Raw genomic sequence first — 350 nt, 5'->3', positions numbered from 1 at the left:
TGAAATAATAAGTCGGGTTTTTTTCTTTACTTTTGCACTACGAATTCCAAAGGTCTTTGAATACACGCGCAAAACTCATAATTTGAAGATAAACCACCAAAGTTATAGAATCCAGTCCCATCATTCACAGACCCTGAGGACCGTCCCCCACCCTGTGCCCTGGTTTATTTCCTTCGCAAAATCGTGGCGTTTTAAAACTCGGATCCTCAACTATCCCGAACCCTTGCGTCCTCCAGATGATTTGTGCGTCGCTTTGGCCCGAGCTGCTTTAAGATATCGCTCAAGATACTAAGATACTGCGAGGAAAAGATGGTATTTTCTGGGATGGGTTGTTTGCGGCAGAGTCCAAG

This window comes from Penaeus monodon, chromosome 25 (genome assembly GCF_015228065.2).
Source record: "Penaeus monodon isolate SGIC_2016 chromosome 25, NSTDA_Pmon_1, whole genome shotgun sequence".
NCBI lineage: Eukaryota > Metazoa > Arthropoda > Malacostraca > Decapoda > Penaeidae > Penaeus > Penaeus monodon.
The sequence above is the reverse complement of the archived record's forward strand: the minus strand, read 5'-3'. Positions refer to the sequence as shown.